We start from the raw sequence: 27002 nt of genomic DNA, 5'->3' as shown, positions 1-27002 counted from the left end.
TTGGCTATTTGGGGCAGTTCGCACTTAGGCCCTCATAACTTATTGTCCACATAAGCTACCCACGCCAAATTTTAGTCCTTTTTTCTCAACATCCTAGGGATTCTAGAGATACCCAGAGTTTGTGGGTTCCCTTGGAGGAGTCAAAAAATTTAGCCAAAATACAGACACATTTTGTATAAAAAATCAAATGGAACAAAAAGGGCTGCAGAAGAAAGCTTGTGGTTTTTCCCCTGAAAATGGCATCAAAAAAGGGTTTACAGTGCTAAAATCACCATCTTCCCAGGTTTCAGGAACAGGCAGACTTGAATCAGAAAAACACAATTTTCAACACAATTTTGGCATTGTACTGGGATGTACCCCATTTTTACTATTTTTTGTGCTTTCAGCCTCCATCCAGTTAGCAGCAGAAATGGGTGTAAAACCAATGCCTGGATCCCGGACAGCTAAACAGTTCAGAAAAGTAGACAAAATTCTGAATTCAGCAAGGGGTCATTTGTGTATATCCTTCAAGGTTTTCCAACAAAAAGTAACAGCTAAAATAAAAATATATTGAAATTGAGGTGAAAAAAGAGCCATTTCTGTCCACGTTTTCTTCTATCACTTTTTCCAGCTATGGCATATTTTTTAAAGCAACATACTGTTAAGTCTGCTGGACTCTTCTGGTTGCGGGGATATATAGGGCTTGTAGGTTCATCAAGAACCCTAGGTACCCAAGGCCAATAAAGGAGCTGCACCTTGCAATGGGTTTTAATTGTATAACGGGTATACAGCAATTCATTTGGTGAAATATAAAGAGCGCAAAATAGGTATCGAGGAAACCTTTGTATTTCCAAACTGGGCACAAGATAAGGTGTTGAGAAGCAGTTGTTATTTGCATATCTCTGAATTCCAGGGTCCCCATACTAGCATGTGAAATTACAGGGCATTTCACAAATAGTCGTCTTTGTAACACACTGTCTTACATTTGGAAGGAAAAAATGTAGAGAAAGACAAGGGGCCTAAACACTTGTTCTTCTATTCTGCGTTCCCCCAAGTCTCCCGATAAAAAAGGTACCACACTTGCGTGGGTAGGCCTAATGCCCGCGACAGGAAACGCAACATGGACCCATCACATTTTTACGTTGAAAACTGACCTGTTTTTGCAAAGTGCCTAGCTGTGGATTTTGGCCTCTAGCTCACCTAGGGGAATCCAGGTTGGCCTGACTTGTGGGGCTCTCACCAGGTTCTGTTATCCAGAATCCTTTGCAAACCTCAAAATTTGGCAAAAAATAACACTTTTTCCTCACATTTCGGGGCTGCAAAGTTCTGGAATCTGAGGGGAGCCACTAACTTCCTTCCACCCAGCATTACCCCAGGTCTCCTGATAAAAATGGTACCTCACTTGTGTGGGTAGGCCTAGTGCCCGTGACAGGAAATGACCCAAAACACTACGTGGACAGATCAAAATTATCAACTACAAAGCTACCTGTTTTTTTGGAGGTGGGGGTGTCACCTGGGTTTTTGGTCTTGGGCTCAGCAGCCATCTATGGAAACCTACCAAACCCAGACATTTCTGAAAACTAGAAACCCAAGGGAGTCCAAGGAGGTGTGACTTCCGTGGATCCCCCCTAGTGTTTTCTTACCCAGAATCCTCAGCAAACACCAAATTTAGCTAAAAAATCAACTTTTCCCATATTTCTGATGGGATCACCGCACAGGCACAAATTTACCACCCAACGTTCCCCTCAGTCTCCTGATAAAAATTATACCTCACTTGCGTAGGTGGGCCAAGTGCCTGTGACCGGGAAGAGCCAAAAACATGTCGAAATTGAGGGGGAACCAAAGCGGGTCCAAAAGGGCAGTTTGAAAAAAAAAGGTTTTAGCCTGACGAGTGGGGGACAATTTTTATCACTATAGATGCAACAGTGCTGGGTGGTAGGAATTATGTGGATTCCTGCAGATTCCGGAAGGTTCCATCAGAAAAATGTGGGGAAAATGAGTGTGATTTAAAGCAGAGCTGGAGGCTTGCAGGGCATTGTGGGTAGGAAAATGGTGTGGTACATGTGAAGCACACCACCCTGGACTAACCCAGATGTTTAATTTTCAGATGTGTCTCAGTCTCGTAGGTTTTTCTACGTGGCAGCATCTCAAAGTCCAAAAAGTGCAGCCCTCACCATTCCAAGTGGGACGATTTTGAGAGTTAGACAAGCTCTCATGCCCCAAATGTAAAACCAAAACCCAAAATAATCAAATGTCCTCTTGCTTGCCGTTGGAATAAGATCTTTTAGTGTGCGGGGGGAAAGCTGAAGGACTGTTATCCTCTTCAGCTGGGGTGGGGGCATAACCATGCCCATACTCGTTTGGTAGCCACTACCCCACTATTTTTTATTTATTTTTTATTCCCTGGCATCTAGTAGGCTTTCTGCCCCCCAGGGAGTGGATCGGGAGTAATTGCCCAATCTGCCCACCAGTGGGCAGAACAACTCTGTCCCCATTTATTTGGGGTGGGAGTATGGCCATAACCCCACTCTCTTTTTTAAAAAAAAGAAAAAAATCTTCCCTGGTCTGTGGTGGGCTTTCTGCCCCCCTTGGGGGCAGATGGGCCTTACATAAATAAGCCAATCTGCCACTAAGGAGGGCAGAAATGGCCAAGAGTAATGTGCCCCCCATGGGGAGCGACCCTTGCAGCAAAAGGGGTTCTTGCCCCCAACAACCCTTAGGACCCAAGGGGACTTCATCCCCCAATTTGCCGTGCGCCAGAAGGCGCGACTGAAAAGCATGCCCAGAAGGGGTTGGGGCCTCTTAGTAATGCAATCTTAGTGCTCCTGACATTCCTGCTGAGTGGGACAGCTCGATGGCAGCAAAAGGGGTTCTTGGCCCCTAACAACCCCTAGGACCCAACGGGACTTCGTCCCCCGATGTGCCATGCATCAGGGGACACGATTGCAGAGTGTGCCCAAAATGTAGTGCTCCTGACATTCTGACTGAGTGGGACATGCCCGGGCCAAAGGTGTCTTGCGCCCGTCAGCGACAGGAAAAGAAAGGGCAGGGTCAACCCACATAGTCTTCAAACCAGGCATCTTTAGCCACCTGCTGTAAGGCTTATCATTATTATCTGGGCAGCTTCCGCACTTAACAAGTGGATTGCTCTTCACTCGGTCTGTATGTTGCTGTGGGCATTGTGTTCCTTGACCCAAGGAGAGGACTCGTTGGGGCCTGTAGGTGCAGCAACAAGGTGTTTCCATGGTTCCGTTTACATAACTTTTAACTCTTGGACTGGCAAAAGTTTATTGTACTGCAAGTTGCTCGCCTTTCCCCAGTTTTGTTTATTGGTTTTATCGACCTGCCGAACTGACTAGTTTAGTGTGCCACACTTCTTTGAGATCATCCTTTTTTAATTGAAGCAACGCTGGGCCTTGTGTGGTTGGTCATGGCTGCTACTATTGCTACAGAGACTTGTGGAAAAGGTTGGCTTTGTTGGAAGTACTTCTGATTGTTTAAATTGTAACGAATGCCCTAATGTACTGGATCTCCTTATAGGCTTTTAAATAGTAACTTGCAGAAGTACCTATTTTTGTAATCAGCGTATTTCTCTTTTTTTTTAAATTGGAATTTGTACAGTGTAATTGCTTAAGCCATCCTAGCCAACCCCTATACCAAGTAGTGTATTTAGAGGATTGATAGTCACACTTGCGGAATGGGGAAGAGGACAGTTACTGATAATCCAGCTGACACAAAGAAGGCCAAGAAGTAGGCAAAGCTTGTGACCACACATTGTGCCATAGATTAAATTAATGTTTTAATAAAAGAGGTCGAGGGGCTTTTGAAAACAAAGGAGAAAGGAAAAAGCTTAGCTCCAGCAAGAAGTGCGAAGGTAACTATCAAGTCTTATATGCTTAAACCAAATGGGTGCGACCATGGGGGTAATCTGATGGAAGTCCAGGTCCATCATGCTAGCCCACAGATCCCCCTTAGCGACCCAGCGAGATCATTTGCCCAAGAGATAGCCCAAGAAGCCCATGACATTGAACCGGGGACCATAACTGTTGAGTACACAAACAGATTCCAAGTCCTGGGGGATCTATCGAATGATATGGTGCATGTTTCCCTCGTCACAAAACCAACTGCTTCCTAGTTGTTCACATCATACATCTCACCACTATGAAGAGGACGAGGTGGGGATTCAACTTAACCTTTTGAAAGTCTGAAATTACAGGCTTAAAAATTGCTGTCACTTCACTCACACAATTACTTACAGATAAGTGGTTAAGTTGAGGCGGCTGCTCAGATCTATAGTAAAAGGAGGGCAGAACAACACTCTGCGTTGTCCTGAGATCCAGGAGCCTTTAGCATCTCAACCGGGCCCTTGGGCACCATTACGAACTAGAGATGACATTCCTGGGTCGAAACGATCCTCACAGCAGGGGGCTCCCTCACTATTGGAGGCTGACGGAAAGTCTAGTTGTGGGACAGATAATAGCCAAGAGTTCCCTGGACTTACTGCTAGGACTCATGCAACCCAGTCAGTGAGAATGTGCTACTCTAATATGGATGGGCTTTACCATAAATCATTGTTCTCACAGCACTTCGTCACCGAGACCACTTATTTTACATCAGACAAAGGGTAGTAGGGGCTCTCCGCATGGCAGGCTGCCAAGCAGACAAGTGTTTCTGACTCATGTTCCCAAATCCCTCACAGGTGCCCATGACAGCAATGAATCCTTAACCAACAAAATAATCCATTGGCTCCGATATGTACAACACAGCAGATGTGTGATTAGGGAAGATATAGTGATGGCCTATAGATATGTCAGGAAAAATAGCAGCTCTGGCTGTATTGGTGTGAGATTTGTGTCCAGCGCTGTAGTTGATGGTCTAATTCAAATGGGGTTGAGACCTGCTACACCCAGCGGTTCTCCTATCTGAATTAGATTCCATTTACTAGCTGAGATTTTCCCTAGCAGAGTGAGCACTCTAGCCCTCACTTTGACACAACCTCATACTAGTTGCGCTCACTCAGCCCACTGATAGGACATTGACTGACTACAGATGGCTCCCTCATATGGCAGTGGAACTATCCAGAATGGGGATACTGTTAAGGCTAGGGCACAATCCCCCCTCTGGATTTCCCGAGATAGGCCAAAAGATCTAGTGGAACTGCTGTCCTGGAATATGGCTGGTGCCCACTCCAAACTTTCAGACTCGGAATGGGGAGAGTTAATCGATAATCACCACATAATCCTATTCCACGAACATTGGGCAACCCGGCCAGAATTCAGGTCTGGTTACTTAACACACCATAGAAATGCTACTCCCGCTAGTTCTGGACATGCCTCGGGTGGCCTCATAATTTGGGTTAAAACTAAGATTTCCTGCAGGATTGAAATATTCGATTGTAGTTCCAGGGACATCTTGTGCAACAAATTAACGACCCCTCTTCCTCGGGATTGAAGTTTAGACATTTTGTAATTATTAACACATGTTCGTTGCAGGCAGCTCTGACTCTCAAACATTTACTTCTCTACACAACCTTCTTGATTCTTTTAAACACGAATGGCACGTAATTTTAGCAGGGGATTGCAATACCCATTTCGAACCCCTCAATCTGTTTGTGTCTCCATCATTAGAACACAATGAGGAATGTGGTATTCCAGAGATTTCTGTCCATTCCATTAAAAAAATGGACAAGGGTGGCCGACCTATGCTCAAGAGTTGCATTTAACCCTTGAGCATAGGTTAACAGCAGTTAATGGTTGATATTAATCAGACCAGTCGGCTAAATCCACCTTCAAGCGGGGTAGATCAACTAGTCACATTAACTATATATTTATGGACCTTAGGCTCTGGTATCTTGTGTGTGATCTGAAGGTGGCATTTCAACCTGATAGCGATCACAACACCCTCGTGCTAGACCTTTTACCGGTTATTCTGTCCACTACTCAGGAATCTGCCATCAAATCTTACCCAGCGCTTTTGGCTCTTAGTAACAATTTAAAAAATGTTAAATGGGCAGACATAATTAGTAATGCTTCCACTTTGAGCCAAATTTATCAAGTTTTTGTTGATTCTGTTTAATACTTATAATGCAGCCGGACTTGAGTGGCATAACTTTGCCCTATGCCACACTGATGTTTGTCTCATTGAGAGTGTTATTCACTACCTTAAATGTTCCCTGCCCTTGGTTCAGTAGGGAGTGTAGAAAGGCAAAGCGTGGGCTGACTGATGCTGCAAAGAAGGGCACCAAAACTGATCTTGCTACAGCCAGAAAAGCCTATAAATCCACATTAAGGGCTTGCAAGCGCGATTGGGAAGAAGCACAATGGGTGAAATTTACCAATACTCTAAAAAAGAAAGATACTCGGTCTTTCTGAAAGATCATGGCTTGTGGTAATAGAAGTAGTGCCTCCTAACCCTATTCAATTGTCCCTGCAGAACAGTGGGTTGGCCATTTCACTTATCTTTTTAAGGAACGAGAAATGCAGAGCTTAAACTGACCGGACAAAACTGAATCTAATTCAGGGTCTATAAAGCCGTTGACCTACGAGTGCCACCATCCCGCCGGCACCTTTTCATTAAAAGAGACTGAGAGAGCACAATACTCACTGAAGCGGGGTTAAGTTCCTGGGCCTGATTCCATTCCAGATTTCTTTCTCTCGGAGCCCAAAGTCTGGATTCCCTACCTAAATATTCGTACTAGCGTTGCTGCTGGGGACAGTGACCTTCCGGTGTCTTTGAAGGAGGCTATTATTGTCCCCCTATATAAGAAAGGCCCAAAAGACAATCGCACTAACTACAGGCCCATAAGCCTCATAGACATATCCCAAGAATGTTTTACCTGGCAAGTTTTACATAGGCTTCAGACTTGGATGAAGGACCATCAGGTAATATCAGACTTTCAGGATGATTTCAGAGAGAAAATGAATACAGTGGCTTAGGTATTTAGATTTTCAGCTATCTGCTGGAACTACATTACTCTAAGGAAAGACCATCTCTATGTGTCCTTTATGGACCTGAGGGCCCATTACACCTGGTCCCCAGGATACAACTATGGGAAGTCCTGAGGCATTATGCCATCATTGAAAATATCTAATCCTTCTTAATTAAACTTTATTGAGACGCATATGCCAAAGTCATATAGAACAGCCTGCGGACCTTACTGCTAGGATCCTGATAAATTGTGAGGTCAGGTAGGGTGCATTTTAGCCGTCTCACTAGTTTTGTTTGTGCATTAATGGGCTGTTGGAGTGGTTGAAGAATTGCCTCCATGACGCTAAAAAAAAAGTTAGCAAGTGTCTGCACTCTCGTCCTGATGTTTGCTGACGATACTCTACTCATTTCACACACACCCATGAGGCTCCAAGCTTTGCTTGGGGGAGTTCCAAATGTTTTGTGAAACCAGTGGTCTTGAAATAAATGAAGGAAAAAACAAAGTTTATGGCTATTAACTCCCACCATTCTTTTTAAGGCAAGATGAAGATAAACGGGACTCTGATGTAACGGGTATTTAGCTTCGACTATTTAGGTTTAGAGACATTTTCCTGGGTGCCCCAAATTGAATAGATTAATAGCCTGCTGCAGCATAGATCTGCTGTCATTCTCACTGGTCCTTGAGGTGAATGGAGCTGTAGCACTGGGAGGGGCCCTCTAGAGGGCAAAGGTCTGGGGTTACAAGGACAACTAGTCTGCTAGTAAGAATGGAAAATAGATTTCTGAGGTCACTTCTTAGTTTACTTACCAGCTCCCCTATGTTACCTCTAAAATGAGATTTGAATATCCAAAGAGTTGACCATATTGTAAAGCTAAGGATCCTTAAGTACTGGATTAGACTGTGGTCCACCCACGAGTTGGAGCCATACAGAATGTCCATGAAAGAGCTGATTGCTCTAGCAAAGAATTCCTTCACATCTTGGCTCAAGGCAGTTAAAGAACTTTGCCAACGTTTACACCTGCTGAATCTGTGGGAAAACCCGTTAATTTTGAGCAGAAGCCTTGGGATCTCAGATCAAGCGCTTATACTTGGATCAAATCCCTTGGGAAAAGTACTGCGAGTCGCACTCTGAGGGACTGATAGGTTCTTGGCCCACAAGTGTGTGCCAAAGTATGAGATCTTTATGGATAGGCTTATTCCCCTTTCAGCTAGACCCTGTATTTCTGACTGAGAATTGGCTCACTTCCCTTAAATACATTGATTATTAAATGGAAGGGGGACAAAGAAGAAGCAGGTGACTGACCCTTTTGTCTGCTAATTGGAGAAACAGAGGCCCACTTCTTATTTTTTGCCCTACGTACTCAGCCCCCCACACTAAGTGGATTATACCTATCTGTTGCCTCTTGAGTGTTACCCAGTGTGTGGAAGCGCTGCATGGGCTCAGATCTGATACTTATGAAGCAGTAGTCTACGTACTCTTCAGATTTTTTAACCGGGCTTGGAACAAAGGAACAAGAAATCTGAAGTAGTCTGATTCATTCCACTTAAAGTACCCCCGCGGAGCAAGATGCTAATAACGTGATGTCCTCGATCTAGGGGGAGTAACGTTTTAATCCTCAGACACTGGCTGACAGGAGTCCTGTTATTTTTATATGGGAGTTTTAATTATGTGTGTAATGTTACAATTTTTACATTGATAGCAAAAGGACGTCACTTTATTACGTATACCGTGCTTCTGTAATTTTTTTGCTGCTGAGCGAGCCGAATCCCAGAAGCCTTTCATGTACTAGGAACTTTCTGAATATCTTCTTTTTTCCTGGTTATTTCCTCCTGGGGCACTACACTCAATAATAATGATGCTAGTCAACATTTTTCACTAAAGATCAAAGCACAAATCATTTTAACTTGTACTTTAAGTTGCAGCCAATGCTCTGTCATTCAGTGTGGCGGCTTGTCTTAAACACAAACATATTTGTGAAAAATTTTAAGTGTACCTTGTGTAATGGTGTGTTAACTGTTATTTTAAATGTAATTTTTATGGCTATACTCTGTAACCGAAATACAATTATACTTAACAGTGTTGGGTTTGCTGCTGAGATGGTAGAATATCATTTGGGGCAAGTATCTCAGATTGTGCTGGCTAGCCCACTCAATCTCATTAGCGCATGCAGTTTCACGAGTGCCCATGACGACGCCATACATTTACGGCTCAAACTAAACCTGGCTACTTCGCAGACTTACCATGGTCTCTGGAATTTAACTACGGCTCTTGTTACCATCTGTACACTCTGCTGTACAGCTCATGATCCTTGGAATTTTACCAACAGTAACCTTTTAGTTCAGACTCTACAAGCCTTGAAAAAGTCAATGATGACGAAACACGTGTCGGCTGTTTCCTCACAGATATGAGAATTGTACAGTGCTTCTATAGTACGCATCTATTGCTTTTCATGATATCAGTGGACTCTCACCCTGACTCAACACTGAGGAATAAAGTGTTCTCACCGTGATCCCGTGATGTGCCGTGGTTTTATTTGTCTCCGGCAGTTTCACGAGTGTCAGCTGCTGGATTGAGAAGAGTGATTATTTTTTTCCCATGAGCTCCCAATATGGGGTTATTGAAACTACATACTTCTTGCTTTTATTTAATATGCCTTTGTCTAGTGCTTTGGCTTTAGAGTAGACATGAAATGATCGGCTTTTTGGGTGAAAATTGGCAACATCAACGCCAGTGGAGTTTGTAAAAGTAGAGGATTTGTTTGAACCAAAATGAAAGGTGTGTGACTAATGGAGTCATCAGTGTGCATGTTTTACCCCTAATTTGTCTGGGATATCCTAATGTTGATTACTTGTAGGGCGAAGTACGCCTCTATAAGGCAGAATCTTAGGCCCTCATTATGACATTGGTGGTAAGTCCTGCTTACCGCTATGCCAACCACCGCCAACATACCGGCGCTGCGGCGGATTACCGCTACCCATATTATGACACACAAATACCAATCCATCACTATACAGACACACACACAAGTCCACCAGCCCAAAGGTCAGTGATAAATTGGCGGTACCAGAACCCACACCGTTACGCCAACAGAACTACGCCCACAGCATTATGACCCACGAATCACCGCAGCGGACATTCAACTGTGGTAAACTATTGGCAGTACATACCACTGTGCTCAAAATACACACACACATACAAAACAACACCACATTGGACAATTCAAACTACACACACCTGACACCCACACCACTATAAAACACACACCCACACTACCCACAACCCTTGACGACTACAAACAAGTGCCACAAGAGAGATAGCAAGACCACAGACAACACCACAGCCACACACCACCATCACCTATACACCATCCACGCAGCTCACATCACACACCCCAACACATCACCCCACACACCCACACCACTCACACTACACCCAGGGCACCACAAAAACACCCCAGATTCTCTGAGGAGGAGCTGAGGGTCATGGTGGAGGAAATAATCCGGATAGAGCCACAGCTATTCGGATCACAGATGCAACAGACATCCATTGCTAGGAAGATGGAGCTATGGCGGAAAATCGTGGACAGGTTCAACGCCGTGGGACAGCACCCCAGAACAAGGGATGACATCAGGAAGAGGTGGAACAACCTACGGGGGAAGGTGCGTTCTACAGCAGCAAGACACCAACTAGCTGTACAGAGGACTGGTGGTGGATCCCCACAACTAACAACATGGGAGGAGGAAGTCTTGGCAATCATGCATCCTGAGGGCCTGGCAGGAGTAGGAGGAGGACTGGACTCTAGTAAGTCAACTCTTTACTACTATCCCCTACCTGCATGCTATCACAAACCCCCACCCTTACCCACACTCCCATCACTCCACCACCTCCTACACACCCCACCATCACAACCCACCCCTCCCAATACCAAGCCCAGCATGCAACACCAATGCATGGACCCCCATCACAGACTTGCATGGACACCTATCACCACCACATGAGCACTGGAGAGAATCACCTAGCCCAACCAATAGCAACTCACACAAAGGCATATCTGCCAGCGCCACAACAACCTTAGAGGACAACGCACCCATGTACAAGATGTCACACGCAGAAACAATAACACTGCATTTACATCCCCACAGGTCCCCTACTCAAAGTCACCGGAGTGAAGGTGCCAGCAACATCCAGTCCCCCCCTCCAGAAGAGGCACACAGTGATGACAGCTGCTCTGGACCTGGATGACCAACCTGGCCCATCAGGCATCTCCGGACAGTCGGTTACCCAGGCACAGTCCCATACCACCACAGAGCCTCCCCCCTCAGGAAACACCACCACAGTACCCACCCAGCGGGCCCATACCTCTGACCCCAGTACATGTTAATCAGCAGTGTGTCCACCACTACAGGGACCCCAGGCCACCCCACAAACACAGGATGATAAGGGGCCTGGGGTCAGAGGCAGTGGACACATGGTTCAGGGGACAGAGGCACAGGACGGTTGTAGGTCGGAACGCTGCCTGCCGAAACAACGAGTGCCTGAACAACGAGGTCGGAACACCGACCTCGTTGTTACCACTAATGCCTTTACCACGAATGCCTTAACAACTATATTTCGTTGTAAAGGCATTCCTGGTAAAGGCATTAGTAATAGGCACCCATTGATCCTGCATGCGTCACCCCGACACCCCAACCCCACACTTCAAAACCTAAAACCCCCGACTCCCCACCCCGCCCCAAAACCTAAAACGCCCCACCCCCCCAACTCCACCCCACCCCACCCCAAAACCTAAAACCCCCGATCTCCCACCCCTGCCCCAAAACCTAAAACCCCCTGACCCCCCACCCCGCCCCAAAACCTAAAACGCCCCGCCCCAAAACCTAAAACCCCCGACCCTCCACCCCGCCCCAAAACCTAAAACGCCCGCCCCAAAACCTAAAACTCCCCGACCCTCCACCCCGCCCCAAAACCTAAACCCCGCCCCCCAACCCTGCCCCAAAACCTAAAACGCCCCGCCCACCAACCACACCCCAAAACCCCCTGACCCTCAACCCCGCCCCAAAACCTAAAACCCCCCGACCCTCCACCCCGCCCCAACACCTAAAAGCCCCCGACCCCCCACCCCTACCCCAAAACCTAACACCCCCGCCCCTCACTTACCTGAGTCGTTGCCTCATCATCTGCGTCGTCCTCCTCAGCTGACTCCCTTGTTTGTGCCTTAACCATGCATGTTCGTTGTTCAGGATATGCGTGGTTAAGGCACAAAATAATGAAGTCGTGGTTAAAGAAAGCATTGTTCCGCTTTCGTTAACCAGGACTTTGTTATTAAAGAGTCGTCGTAGAGGACGTTTTCCGCACAGGACAACAGGGAAGCTGGGAGGACTGCTGTGCGACAGGGGGAGGACAGGCCCAGGGAACCAAGTCTCCAGGAGGCACTCACCAACATCCTGGGAGCATACACCATTCCCAGGAGACAATCGTCCAGATACAGGACAAGTTGCAGGAGACCCAGCGGCTGCAGGATGGACATTACCTGGAGATCAGGGAGGACCTGAGGGACATCCACACCACCCTGGTCACCATTGCAGGGGTGCTGGCAGACATGGCCAACACCATGAGGGAGGCAGTGGCACACCAACGTGCCCTTGACACTAGCCAAAGCGATGAACAGTCTTCCACCTCCGCTGCCGCTAGTGGACAGGAGGCCCCGCCACAGGAACAACAGGCCACCAGCACCCCTCCCCCTGCAGAAGGAGAACCATCCCGCAAACGGTCCCTGCGATCCAGGCAGAAGCCAGAGAACATTGCCAAGACCCCCACCAGGAAATAAGACTCTCCTGAATGTCACCCTTGTGTCCCACTCAGTCACCCTGTCCACCTTGAACTGCCATTGCTCCACTTCCTATGCTCCCTTGGACAATGCACCTGTGATACCAATAGACTGGACTCTACCCTGGACTTTCCTCCATCAGCAACCCAGCCCATTGCAATACCCCCTCCACTTATTAGCACCTCAATAAACACCCTTGGAACAAATACAAGCATGGAGTCTGTCAATTGATTGAAATATGTATTTGTTTAACAAGCTGAAAACATTGCAATTCACCTGTACAGTAATGTATACATAGCTATGACCTGTAGTTGGCAGCAGCCAACACACCAGGAGCCAGAATGGGGCACAGATATCTGAAAATAGAGATGCCAAAGGGTACAGTAAGTGGCCATAGTAGTGGGAAAATCAGCCTGCCCTGTACAATGTCCAACACAAAACTGTCAATGGAAAGTGAAGTTGCAGTGTCTTACCTGTGTGTCACTGGAAGTACTGACGTATGATTGATGTTCTGTTGTCCTCATCCTCATCCTCTGCCCCCTCTTCGTCACTGTCCACAGGATCCACTGCTGCCACACGCCCATCTCCAGCCTCATCCTCTTGCAGAAAAAGCACCTGGCGTCTCAAGGCAAGGTTATGCAACATACAGCATGCCACGATGATCTGGCAGGGCTTCTTGGGTGAGTAGCACAGGGAACCACCTGTTAGATGGAGGCAACGAAACCTGGCCTTCAGGAGGCCGAATGTCCTCTCCATTATTCTTCTTGTTCACCCATGTGCCTCATTGTAACGTTCCTCTGCCCTGGTCCTGGGATTCCTCACTTGGGTTAGTAGCCATGAGAGGATGGGGTAACCAGAGCCACCTGCGAATATCGATGGATACCTGTTAGCCAAACACTAACCCTTAGGGCCAACACCATACACATACACCAACATATACTGGGTTGGAACCATGGGCTCACCTATTAGCCACACCTGGTGCCTCTGGAGTTGAGCCATCACATATGGGATGCTGCTATTCCTTAGGATAAAGGCCTCATGCACAGACCCAGAATCCTTTGCATTGACATGGGAGATGTACTGGTCCGCCAGGCACACTATCTGCACATTCATCGAGTGAAAGCTCTTTCGATTTCTGAACACCTGTTCATTTCTCGGGGACAGGGGGGGAAGGGAGACAAATGCTATATGTGTACCAACAATAGCCCCAATAATGTTGGGGATATGTCCCATTGCATAGAAGTCAGCTTTCACTGTGGCCAAATCCTAACCTGGGGGAAAACAATGTAGCTGCGCATGTGTTTAATCAGGGCAGACAACACTCTGGTCAGCACTATTGAGAACATTGGCTGAGACATTCCTGCTGCCAAGCCCACTGCCACTTGGAAAGAACCAGTTGCCAAGAAATGGAGCACAGATAGGACTTGCACAAGCGGGGAGATCCCAGTGGGATGACAGATAGCAGATATCTGGTCTGGCTCCAATTGTGTACACAGCTCTGTGATTGTTGTCCTCTCAAGTCTTTAGGTGAGGATAATGTGCCTGTCCTCCATTGTTGCCAAGTCCACCAGGGGTCTGTACACGGGGGATGTCTCCATCTCCTATTCATCTGCAGCGGTTGTAATCTAGGGGGCAAAAGAGTGAGCAGCTGGTCAGTATTCCACATTTCCAAACTGTACACTGCATTGCATGTTGTGACAGAAACAGTATGTTGTTGGATAGGCCCAAGTGGCGCCTATGTGTACTGTGACACAATTAGGTGCCATAGCCTGCCCCCTGCCCCCGAAATGGCGCCCGCCTGTCCTGTGTGGATGGACATGTGGAAATTAGGTAATGCCGTTGACGTGCGCCGTTGCGGAAGGAGGTTTAGCACCACTGTGCAACTCCTCATGGGTTGTCATTGGGCCCTCTGGGTTACAGTGGCCAATGGTGAAGTACACCGGGGTGACGGTACGCACCACCACGGACGTGACCCCCATTTTCTATCTGTTCTCTCACTTGCTACCTGACATTCAACAGGAGAGGACCAACACTGCAAGTGCTGCTGTGTCTGGAAACAACCATGGCTCGAGTCACTGGGGAAAGGGCCCCTGCCTTCACCGCTGCGGAGTTGGAGAGGCTGGTGGATGGGGGTCCTACCCCAGTACCGAATGCTGTATGGGCCTCCAGACCAACAGGTGAGTACACTGTGAGTACAATGCATGGGGCATGAATGAATGTAGTTCTGTGTGTGAGGTCCTCATGTAGGGGGGGTTGGTGGAAGGGTCCTCGGCAGCGTGCTGCATGTATGGTGGTCAATGTCTGTGCGTAAGGGGATGGGAGGGATATGGTGGGATGTGAGTGTAACAGGCCAGATGGTTTGGCTGATACCTTTTTCTATGTTTATTTGTCTGCAAGTCAGCGCCCATCAGAAAAACGGTATATGGCGTGCCATTGTGAAGGACGTGCGGACCCTGGGGGTCTACGGCAGGTGGAACACCCACTGTCGCAAGCGGTGGGAGGACCTGAGATCCTGGGCACGGAAGACAGGGGTGGCTCAGCTGGGGATGGCCTCCCAACGAGGAAGGGGTGCCCGTCAAACCCTAACCTCCCTGATGTTCTGCATACTGGCGGTGGCCTATACGGAGCTGGATGGGCGCTTGAGGGCATCACAGCAGCCACAAGGGGGTGAGTACAGTTTCCAAATCTACTACTTGCGTGTGGTAGGGTGGTCTACCGGTGGGAGATGTGGGACTGTGGGTGCCCCTAGGCCACACCGGACATTGCAGGATAGGTCCCATGTTGGGCAGGAGCTGATGAACAGCACCTCCTACAAAGCTAGTAGGCATCCACTACTGGGCAGGGGTCTGTGGGTGCTAGGTATGCTGCTATTGGTGTTAGGGATTCCTGCCCTTGGGCTGGTGACTAGCATTGTGACTGACAGTGCACTGCATAGTGCGTAGGCCTGTTCCCTGTGTGAGGGTGCTGTGTACGCCAATGGTGGTGTTGGGGCAGACATTGACCAAGTGTATCCTTTGTCTTTCCCCTCCCTTTTTTGTTTTGTCACCCTGTCCTTATGTGCATTAGCATCATTTGGCAGAGGAGCAGAGGCAACGGTGACGGAGAGAGCTGCATCCCACATGCCCCATGAGGCCGAATCAACCGATGGTGAGGGCACCAGTGGGACGGAGGGCGAGGGGAGCACCATGGTGGAGACAGGAGGGGACAGTATGGATAGTGATACCTCCTCCGATGGAAGCTCCCTGGTGGTGGTGGACACCTCTGTAGCCACCCCAACTACAGGTACAGCCAACACCCCCGTACCAGCACCGCCCTCCCAGCAGCCACTCAGTGAGATTCCCGTGCCCGCTCACCCAGGAGGGTGGGCATCTTCTTCGCCCCAGGCACCTCAGGCCCTGACCCAGTCAGCCCTGCTGCCCTGAGTGAGGAGGCTATTGACCTCTTGCGATCCATCTCTGTTGGGCAGTCAACCATAGTGAATGCCATCCAGGGGCTGGCAGGCCATTTGCAACAAACAAATGCATTCCTGGAGGGCATTAACTCTGGCATGGCGGCCCAACATCAATCCAGGCTCTGGCCTCCTCCCTGATGGCAGCCATTGTCCCTATCTCTAGTCTCCCCCTCCAACTTCCTCTACCCAGTCCCATTCCCCTCAACCCCAACCTATCCCAAGCACACATTCAGACCAGCATGCACCAAAGACAACACATAGGAGTGGCTCAGGCAAACACAAGCACCACACATCATCCCACAGGCACTCACACAAAACCATCCAGATGCAGACACACCAACATCCACTGCCTCTACTGTGCCCCCCTCCTCGTCGTCCACCACCCTCCCAGTAGTGTCTCCACTCACACCTGTATGCACTACATCCTCATCCACTACACCCATCACCACCACGCATATCACTACACACCCCTCACTGGCAGTCACCACCCCCACATCTATGCACACGTCCCCTGTGTCCTCTCCCACTGTGTCTGTGGCCCCTCCTCCCAAAGTACACTAACGCAAGCACTCAGACACCGAACAGCCATCCACCTCACCATAGCATCCAGCCCATGCACCTGCACTCAAACACAGCAGACAGAAACCTCCTACAACCACTCCCTCTTCCTCCACTCCCAAACCTTCACCCTCTTCCAGCCCCAGAGTCCCTAAGAAGCTGTTCCTCTCCGCCGTTGACCTCTTCCCTACCCCTCCCCCCGTCCTTCACCTTGGGCCAAGGTGGTCAGAACCCAGCCGAGCACCTCAGCCACCCAGTCCAAGGCCACAGTAGTGTCGGCAGCTACTGCAGGTGGGAGAAGCTCCAGGGAACCAGCCATCAGCACTGACAGTGTGCCTGCACCAGCTGCAAAGGGGAAAGGCAAGGAGGCGCTACCAGCTGCCAAGGGGAAAGGCAAGGAGGTACCACCATCTGCCAAGGGGAAAGGCAAGGAGGCACTACCAGCTGGGAAGGGCAAGGGGCCTGCCCCTGCAGGCAGGAAGTACAGGAGGACTGATTCTGGGACTGATTCTGAACCCCCAACACCAACCATGGCGGTTCAGCCATCCGAGGCTGCAGGGGAACGCTGGAGCCTCCCCCCACCACTGGCATTCCTGACACCAGCACCGCCACCAGCACCACTGTCTGCAGCACTGCCAGCGGCAGCAGCCCCAGTGGGCAGCCGTCCGAGGCTGCAGGGGATGGGCTGAAGCCTCCCCCCACCAGGGGATGGGCTGAAGCCTCCCCCCACCACTGCCAGCACCGCCAGCAGCCCCAGTCGTCAGCCGTCTGAGGCTGCAGGGGATGGGCTGAAGCCTCCCCCCACCACTGCCAGCACCGCCAGCAGCCCCAGAGGGCAGCCGTCCAAAGCTGCAGGGGATGGGCTGGAGGCTCCCCCCACCACTGCCAGCACTGACCCCAGCACCGCCACTGCCACCACTGAGCAGCCGCAACCGCTGGCAGGCAGTGTGTAGTCCTGCCTCCATGGACTGTAGTGCATCCTGCACCCTGCAAATCCTGAGGGTGTGTCACCCAGGTGAGAGACTGTGACCTTGCACTCCTCAAGTGCTGCATCACAGGGCACAAAGCCCCCTCCAGAACCAGTGGAAGAAGCCATCCACTGTTCCACTCCTTGCCAGGATGAAATACACTGGGCACAAAGCCCCCTTCAGAACCAGTGGAAGAAGCCATCCACTCACCCCGCCTTGCCAGGATGAAGCACACTGGGCACTATGCCCCCTCCAGAACCAGTGGAAAAAGCCATACACTCACCCCATCCTTGCCAGGATGAAGCACACTGGGCACTATGCCCCCTCCAGAGCCAGTGGAGAAGCCATCCACTTGAGAGACTGTGGCTTTGCACTCCCCAGGACCAAGCAGTGGACAGACCACCCACTAGAGAGACTGTGGCTTTGCACTCCCCAGGACCAAGCAGTGGGCAGACCATCCACTAGAGAGACTGTGGCTTTGCACTCCCAGGACCAAGCAGTGGGCAGACCACCCACTTGAGAGACTGTGGCCTTGCACTCCCCAGGACATCGCACAGGGCATGTAGCCCCTCCAGGACCAGTGGTGCTGTACCATCCTCCGGCTGAAGTGTCCCCCGTTCCCCGTCTCCCTGAGGTGCCTGTGTATTTTCGAACTGATGCCCCTGCGGTGTTCTCTCCATGTTGTTGCAGGAGTCAAGTGGGGCCTTGGCCTATGTGATGTGGCCCTATGGCCCACGGACATTGTGGACCGGGCTGTGTCCCTCCATTTGTATATATGTATATACTGTTTTGACTTTGAAGCACGATTTTCTACTATTTTATATTATTAAACTCACTTTAATCAATTTCTGTAGTCCTTGCATTATTTCTGAGGGGTACGGGGTAAATATTTTTCATTGCTGCATCAGTTTATGTGTATGGTGTTGGGGTGTTGCGTGTTGTGTGTGTGTGTCACTCTCTTTTTCCTCCCCCCCTCCCCTGTGTGCTAGGCGGCAGTACTCACCGTGGTCGTCTTCGGCGGCGTTGGTGTTCATAGTGAAGAACGAGATAGACGAGCATAGGGAACACCTGCAACTCGGGCTCCATGGCTGCGTTGTTCTTCCTTGTGTCTCCATGGGTGAGTCGTTTGCCTTCTGTGTACTGTTTCTGCCGTGCTTTTGATGTTGTTGGTACTGCCCCGGAAAAGGTGGCAGATAGGCCTGTTGTAATACTGTGGGCGGTACATTGTCTTTCGCCTGGCTGTTGGCAGTTACTACTGCGGTGCTTGTTGCTACTGTGATAGCGGTCGGTGTGCTAAAGTGGCTGTCTGTGTAAGCGGTTTCCGCCGTGGTCATAATTCCATTTTTGATACTGCTGGCCTGTTGGCGGTATTACCGCCGCTTTATCACCGACCGCCAGGGTTGTCATGAGGGCCTTATTTCTTTGTATTATTTACAATTATCACTAGTTCAAATCTGAGTTTGCATCAAGAGACTCCTAATAGCAAACCGAAGGACTTCACCCCTTATGAGGGAATCAGTAGATCTTTTGTTAAACTAATATAATTATGCACACCATGTGTTTTGATAGCACCTTCATGCACATGGAGCCTTTGGTTCTTCAACATAACTAGTTGTAAATAGAATATAGGGCTAAATCAAAGTATCCCATTTCAAATGTATTTGATATTTTAACCCGTTTTATGCACACTTTTCTTTTGGTGTTTACTTTACATCAGAGTCATAGTTATGCACAAAGTGGCTGCAGACATTACCAGTTGTCCCCCTTGTTCCCACCAAGCTGGGAAAGCACAATGTGACTAATCACACCCATACTCCCTCCACTTTGCCCTGCACATCACACACAGAAAGTTTTGTTACTTTACATTTGTATTCTTTTCCATATGCTGCACTATTAAACGTTCTATTTTCCAAATTGCATGAACACTTACTTTAATCTAATTTTAGGATTTTCGTGGCCATCCAAGGGGTCTTGGGGAAAGAATAGCAAATTAACTCCTATTAGAAGTACATTGAAAATCCCATTGTAAAGATGGCATTACGTGGATTGAAACACAGGGGGTCATTTCGACCTCGGCGGTCTTTTCACAAGACCGCCGAGGGACCGCCGTGCTGAAGACCGCCAGTGGTGGCGGTTTTCCACTCGACGTATTATGACTGCTGGCAGCCCTCCGTCCTTTTCCAGACGGAGAGCCGCCAGCAGCCATACTGGCGGGCGGCGGGGAAGTGGAGGTTGCTCCACTTCCACCGCCACGTCAACAGAACACCGCCCACCGAATCACGTTCTGTGATTCGTCGTGGCGGTGTTCTGTTGACGGTGTTCTGTTGACGGTGTGCTGGCGGCGGAGCAGCCCCCATGGATCCCGTCCCCTCCCGGTAGATCAACGGACAAGGTAAGTTGATCGTCAGTTAGGGGAGGGGGGTGTGGGGGTGTTGTGTGATGTGTGGGTGCATGGGGGTGTGCGTGTGAGTATGTAGAGGGGGTGTGTGAGTGCGTGTATGCATGCGGGGTGTAGTGTGAATGGAAATGTGTGCGTGTCTGTCTGTATGTATGTCTGTATGGATGTGTGCGTGTATGTCTTAATGAGGGTGTGCGTGTATGACTGTGTGTGTCTTTTGGCATGTTTGTTCGTGTGTGTACAGGAATGTGTGTTGGTGGTGTCTGAATGCGTGTCGGGTGTGTGTCTGTGTTGTGATGTCGGGGGTAGGGGTGGGGAGGGGGGTCCTGACACCTTTGGGGGGTGGCAGGGAGCTGGGGGGTGTTGGGACAGACTCGGGGGAGGGGGTGGGGTTGGCGGAGACCCCTATCAGTGCCAAGGAAGGAATTTCCTGGCACTGATAGTGCTTCCAAACCCCATGAACTCCATGGCGGTGAGCCGGGTCATGATACCGCCGGCGGTCTTGTGACGGCTGCCGGGCTGGAGACCCAAGTCTCCAGCCCAGCGGTCGTCTCCGCCGTGGCGGTCTGATCGGAGAAGTGGCGGATGACCATGGCGGTAACCGCCATGGTCATAATTAAACATTTTTTACAGGCAGCCTGTTGGCAGTAAAACCGCCACTTCTTCGTCAACCGCCAGGGTCGTAATGACCCCCACAGTTTTTTTGTTTCTGTATGTGTAGGCAAGTGTAAGTATGTTTAAGCGTCTTCATGTTTCCATTTTGTCAATAAATGGACACTGTGATAAACAACAAATTGACATATACATACACACCCACAAAAAACACTGGAAGAGTAAAAATAAAAATAAATCCAAGCATATCAAGACATCCACTCCATAGATGAATTCTTCACATGGTATGTGGTTTCCTCTCCATTACCCTGATTAAGCACACTCTACTAATACAGTGGACTCTTCCACCCCTGTCATTTAAGACAATCTTCCATAATATTAGGCCATCTTATTACCCCCTTTCCTCGTGGTGACCCCTCTCCCATCCATGCATTCTCACACCCTGCCACTGGCCAGCACTTCTAGCCGACGGTTGAGCTTCTTCTAGATTCTGACATCTTGTTTAGAAAGCTACCCAGAGCGACTGCCAGTGGTCAAAGGAATGCAAAGATGTGGGCCCCGGTGCTCACTGTACCACTGAAACAAAGCTGTGCCCGACTGCTGAACCCCAATCAGGGCAAAAACAGTCTGAGGTTGTTGTGTTCTTGTTTCAACAGGACCTGCCTGGGCAGTTTGGTCTGGACTGTTTCTACTGCAGCAGGACCAAGACTGATTTGCATTTGGCTGTGTCTAGGTTGCATGGTGGGCAAGGATACTTTGGGTTGGAACACTACAAAGCTCGATTCCCAGTGGTTACACTTATTTCAAGCATTCTTCCATTCAGCTTTTGTATATTTGATATAATACCCTAAGTGGCCATGGGTATGGCAAGATGTGGACCCTGTGCTGACTGTACCACTGGAATGAAGCTGCACACGACTGGCGAGTCCCAATCTGGGCGAAACCGGTCTTGGGTTGCTTGTGTTCTGGTGCAGAGTGGACCTTGCTTGGCATTGGGAGCTGTGCTGTTCCTACTGGAGCAGCACCAAGGCTGATCTGCTTATGGCTGGGTCTAATCTGAGGTGGCATGGTGAGGAAAGGAAGGATGGGTTCCAAGTGATTGCCATTTGTTAGACATAGTACAGAGCAAGCATTCCTCCCTTCAGCTTATGTGTGTTTCCCTTAGAAGAGTGGCTTGGTCAAACCCCCTGGGGTACTCCTAGAGAGGAACCAGAGTACCTCAATGATGGTAACAATGCTGAGGAACAAAAGCTGGATGAAGACTTGGACGACAAGCTGGGTCGCATCACACAGTGGTGACCAGAGGTTAGCAACAAACACCCCGGGTGGACAATGACCCCGAGCACTGGCTAGGGAGCTAAGGACCCCATGACTATGCAAGACTAGAGAATATTTAGAACCCAAAATCCTCTGAATGGATCCCAGTGAACAAGGTTGCTCAATACATGGGCAACAGTCTTAGAAAACCCGTAGACAAAGCTATAGGGAACACCTTAAAGCCAAATGCCCAAGACCTTCCCTAGAAGGCAAGGAAACTGTAACCACAAAAAGTGACTGGATGATGGCAACTTTTATTACCAAATTTTAAAAGATCCTAAGAAAGGGATCAACCACTCTTGGCGGGCATGGCAAGATAGATTGCTCGATATTATGAGGCAACTAACAAAGATTTTCAAAATGGCAGAGAAAGCCTGAGAAAAACGCAACTTAATATGGCCAGATATTCTGTCTGAATGGACCCAAAGGATTGTATTATTCCTTAGATATACAAATTGTGCCCTGTCCACAGAACTGCGCTATTCCCTCCTCATAAAGATCGACCCCAAGTTGGGCAACATGGCCACCATTGAGGCAGGTCTAGTGGCACAAGAAGGTCTCTTTGGGAATCCATTCATTTAAGAACCATGCAAATTTGTTGCTATCTTTTCATCTTCAAACAAGCTGCAACAGTCAATAAGACAAGTCTTTGACCAAAAGCTTTTTGGTGGAGATCGGTGTAAGCATGGGACACTCCAATGGCCAACCATTTACTCCAGTTTCCCAGAGAGGACAGACTAGAAGGTCCTACCAATGGAAGGATCAGGAGAAGTTTGGGGCTTTTTTCCCAACTAGAGACTTCGGAAGAGCTAAGGATCCAGATGGACCTTTCAAGGAAGGTGCAAAAGTAGCGGTGGAATCATCTTATAAGGAGTACCACTTTTTCCCAACCAGAAATGAGGAAAAGGTTATGCCTTTTTGCACAGAAGAGAGTGATTAAAAGGGAGCATTGGTCCTCCAAATGCTAACAGGTTTCAGAGTGGAGTTCTTAGGAATACTGAGGCAGAAACAGAAAATAGTAACTCATATTTTCAGAGGAGACACTCCTGATAGACCAGGAGGCAGAGTCCCTGTTGGACATAAATGTGATAATCCGGACAACTCTTAATCAGAGGAGATTCCACAGAAAAAAAGGATAAGGGCCATCAGTCAGTAATACATTTCCAGGTATTCAATCAATGGTTGGTTTACTGCCATTTCAAAATGGAAGGTATGCATCTTCTCAGGGACTTTCTGCTACCAAATGATTTGGTCAGACTGGACCTACAATACATATCTTGTGATCTGCATTTTCACAGCATACACATCTCTCTGGTACCTGTGGGTACAACAGATGTACGAGTTCCAGGCATTGCCTTTCCTCCACACCATAATGCTTCACAAACCATTCTGAGACCAGTCATGAAACTTCTAAGGGCCAGAGGTGTCTGTCATTGTCTACTTAGATGATATATTATTGATTAATCAGGACACAAAATGCCTGTCCAACGACCAATACAACTGAGTTTTTGCAGGATCTGGACTTCATACTTACTTGGAACTAACAACATCTCAGAATAATTTTTTTCTGGGTTTTGTCACAGACCTAGCACCACAACAACTAAAGCTTCCCACAAAGATGATGATACACATCAGAAAGGAACTGAGGAGAATGCTGGAAAAAGGGCAGATCACTTTCAGACAGCTGGCCAGACTGTTAGGGTTGTTAGCATCCATACAGGAAATGATTCAAGGGCCTCTACATTGCAGGCTCCTCCAGAGACTTAAGGCCTCACATCAGTGGAAAGGACAGACATATGCAACAGAGGTACTCTTAGGCTGGGGAGCTCAAAGGTCTTGGTGAGATCAGGAGAAACGTTTTCATATAAACTGCTTGGAGGTACTAGGAGGATCCTGTGCAGTGAAGTGCCTGATGAAGGACAAGGTCTCCTGTTCCATCCTGGTGAAAATGGACAATTTATTGGCCATCAAGTGCATAAAAAGAACAGGGAGAACTAAGGCAAACGTTCTACCCGATGTAGAATAATATCTCTGGTACTTCTGCCTGTATAAGAAAAAACAGTCACAAAGGAGTGTTTTCCAGGCATGCGAAGAACTTCAGTGCATAGAAATTTGAGATTAAGTATTTCAGAACACAGTGATGATTTGGGATTATGCGAGATATGCCTATTTGCATCACGGCTGGACCATCAACTTCCAAGGTTCTACAGATGGATACCAGATCCACTGGCGTAAGCGACAGATGCATTATATCAGGCCTGAAGTCAGAGTCTGAACTATGCACTTCCACCATATGCATGGTCATCAGACTCACAGCATAAGACAGGGGGCAGAGAGCAAAATTGGTGCTGGTGATACCTCCTCATTCTTCAGGACCTTTCTTTGAATCCTCCATCCTTCTTCCCCATTTCCGAAAAGGATGGTAAAGACAACTCACACCAATTGGTACTAGAGCGGTCACTCAGCTTGATCTTCTGGAGGATTACTGGACATGGTGGGATATCCCAGAACTTTCAGAGGAGACTTCAGGTGTCATCAGGAAAACATGGTCAGAGGCTACTGTTAAATAATATACTTCTACATAGTGGAGATGGTCAAGCTGGTGTGCAGGTTGGAGTCTATCATATTTAGGGGGCTCAGAGTTAGCATATCACACTATCAATGCTTGTTGATTCATAGTATCCGCAGGCCACCTACCTATTCATTGTATACCTGTAGGATAACACTCAATGGTCTGTAGACTACTTAGAGGTGTAAGACTATCTGCCCCATTGGAACCCAGATAAAATACGTTGTGGACTATAAATTTGAAGCTGAGGTTCATGGAGTCCTAAGAGGACAATCAATTTTAATCCAGATGGGAGAATTCAGATAAGTTGACAATGTTATGCCTCATCTCCTGTTAAATGTGTCAGACATCAGGGCATTGGACATATCTGCTAGGCTTTTTACTCAAGAAGCAGTCACTTTCACAGTATTGCAAAGGACTTGGCCTAACACTAGGACAGCTCAGTACCCAGCATTTCCAGGCAATCTGAAATTGTTCATAGTGCAATGTATAAAGGCCTATGAAAACATGACTGAAGAGTTCCGACTGGTGGGTGAAAATCAACTATTGATTTCCATTAAGAAAAGTTACAAATTGGTCTCCCTACTTAAAATCACAAGATGGGTCCATTTGATCATGAGCGAGGCAGGCATAGACACCTCATGCTTTGGATGTAATTCAGTGAGGGGGACAATAGTCTCCAAAGCATTTACACTGGATGGGCTTCTAGAAGACATAATGAATGTCACTGATTTGTCCTAAGATTAAACATTCAAAACATTCTATTGTTGGGACAGAAACGTCTGCATGAGTAGAGATGTGCACCTATACTCTGAGTGCTCACCTGTGTTATTGTCAGGATCTCACCTGTTTTTATTTTGTCATTGGCGAACACGGATCACGCGTGTGCAGCATGTCATAGGCGTGTCTCACGGACTGTGATCTTGTCGGACCGGAAGGGATGCCCAAAGCATTACCCACACAATGGTGGAAGGCTACTGCCTTCACCAGGAGTTAAGCAGCACAAGCACAGTGGTGGCAGCATACCGTGTAGTGATCAGTAGAAGTGAACAGGTCCCTTTTACCCTGTGTCACTGGAGTGAGTCGTACAGGTTCACTCTCCTTTTTAAGAGTTCTGCTGTTGTATACATAACTTACCCTGGCCTACATCAGGTTGATGCAGAAGAGCATGTGTGGTGGAAACATGCTGAATGCATGTGTGCTTGCAAGAAATACACTACACAAAAGGGTGAAGTGTGGTACAGTGCACACATGGTAAATGTGTGTGCTGGCAGTGTGTGGTTTTACAATAACACACTCTGGTACAGTACAGAGAGGCTGAAGAACTGAATAGTGTGAACAGACTGAGTGCATGTGCTGTATATGGGTGTGATGGCATAATACATGAGGATTGCAGGACTAGGTAGTGAGTGTGCTGTGGATGTACACTGAATGCAAACGTGCCTGCACTAGTACACTACACGGAGGGCCTTGCATTCCATTTTGGAAAGCACAGGTCTGCCTGGTGAAAACAAAAGGAACAGAGGAATTCCCCCAGACATATTTTTGTATTGCTGCATTCCTGTAACCAGGGAGGGGGCAAGCACTGGGTGAGTGGAGAGTCAGGCACTCCCTGTGCATTTCAAAGAGCTCTTTGACTCAGTGACATATAACAATGAAGGGGCCTGGATACATCTCAGGGAGAGGGAGACGGAGCTGATAAGGGAATCATAAAGAGTAGGGATAAAGGCCTAGGATTAACCTTTTGATGTACATATCACTGTGGCTGACATCCAGGTGTGACCTCTGGTCACTCCCATAAATCTTATTGTGGGTTAACCAGCTATGGAGTCCTATCTGCTATAACAGACAACCTTCAAGAGGATGAAGAAAGGGGAGAGATGTCCACTGCAAAGAATCAGAACCATAACATAAACCTTTAAAAATCCAGAAACTAAATTACATCTTGTGTCTGGAAAAGGACTATAAGTAGGGGAGCCTGAGACCCCAAAACATTGTCATTTGCCGCCCAGTCAGACAGGCTGTCTGAGGAGGGGAAGCCTTGCAAGACTTGTGCCTGTGATCAAGACTAGAGGCGCAGCCTGCTAGTTTCCCGGCTGTGTGAGGGGACCTAACCCACAGAAGCCAAGATCACGTGCTCTGGAGCCTAGAGCACCAGCGCCTGCCTGCTTGTCAAGACTGGTGAGCCTGTAAGGAAGAGGAGAGTGTTGGAGGAAGCAGAGCCCCAGAGGGAAGAACTGGCGCAAGGATTTCCTGTGCAAGTTGTGAGGAACACATCCCTGCACTGATCGGGCCGTAGCCCGTGTGCTGGACTGAACTGACAAGAGGGGCCAGCGTGAACTCAACTGAGGAGTGCAGTGGAAGAATCTCACACCCTGAAAGATCGGACTGTAG

Source organism: Pleurodeles waltl, chromosome 12, assembly GCF_031143425.1.
Source record: "Pleurodeles waltl isolate 20211129_DDA chromosome 12, aPleWal1.hap1.20221129, whole genome shotgun sequence".
NCBI classification, from domain to species: Eukaryota; Metazoa; Chordata; class Amphibia; order Caudata; family Salamandridae; genus Pleurodeles; species Pleurodeles waltl.
This window is presented reverse-complemented; position numbering follows the sequence as displayed.